The sequence below is a fragment of the Sinocyclocheilus anshuiensis genome, unplaced genomic scaffold (genome assembly GCF_001515605.1).
Source record: "Sinocyclocheilus anshuiensis isolate Anshui unplaced genomic scaffold, SAMN03320099.WGS_v1.1 scaffold144, whole genome shotgun sequence".
Taxonomy (NCBI): domain Eukaryota; kingdom Metazoa; phylum Chordata; class Actinopteri; order Cypriniformes; family Cyprinidae; genus Sinocyclocheilus; species Sinocyclocheilus anshuiensis.
The window spans coordinates 269,225-269,830 of NW_015555720.1; positions in this window are offsets into that span (position 1 = coordinate 269,225).

Below are 606 nucleotides of genomic sequence, written 5' to 3' on the forward strand. Positions count from 1 at the left end.
CAAGAAGGAACTCGTGCTAGGCAGAAAGGCCTAAGCCGTCTCGAACCCTGCATAAAACGGGAGACCAAGGGGTGGAGACCAACCGAAACACCTCCCACGAGTGCATGTCCCGCCGATATGGCCGCCACGTACACCTTAAGAGTGGCGGGGGCACCCCCCTCAGAAAACCGACTTTGAAGAAACTCCGGTACTGAACCAATGGGGCAATGGACTGGATCTAGAATGCGCTGTCTACACCAAGAGGCAAAAAGTCTCCACTTGAAAGCATATAAGCGTCTCGTGGAGGGAGCCCTAGAATTTATAATAGTGTCGGTGATCTCAGCCGAGAGACCGGAACACATTAGCGTACTCCGCTCAGGGGCCACACCCATAACCTCCATAATTCCGGTCGAGGATGCCAAATCATACCCCGAGCTTGTGTCAACAGATCGTGTCTGAGGGGAACCTCCTATGGAGGGCCAGCTAGCAGACTGACCAGGTCCGAAAACCACGACTGAGTGGGCCACCACGGGGCCACCAGCAGCAGGTGCTCCACTCTTTCTGATCGTATTCTGAACAGGACTGCTGGGAGCAACCGGATTGGCGGAAAAGCATAAAGACCGGTCC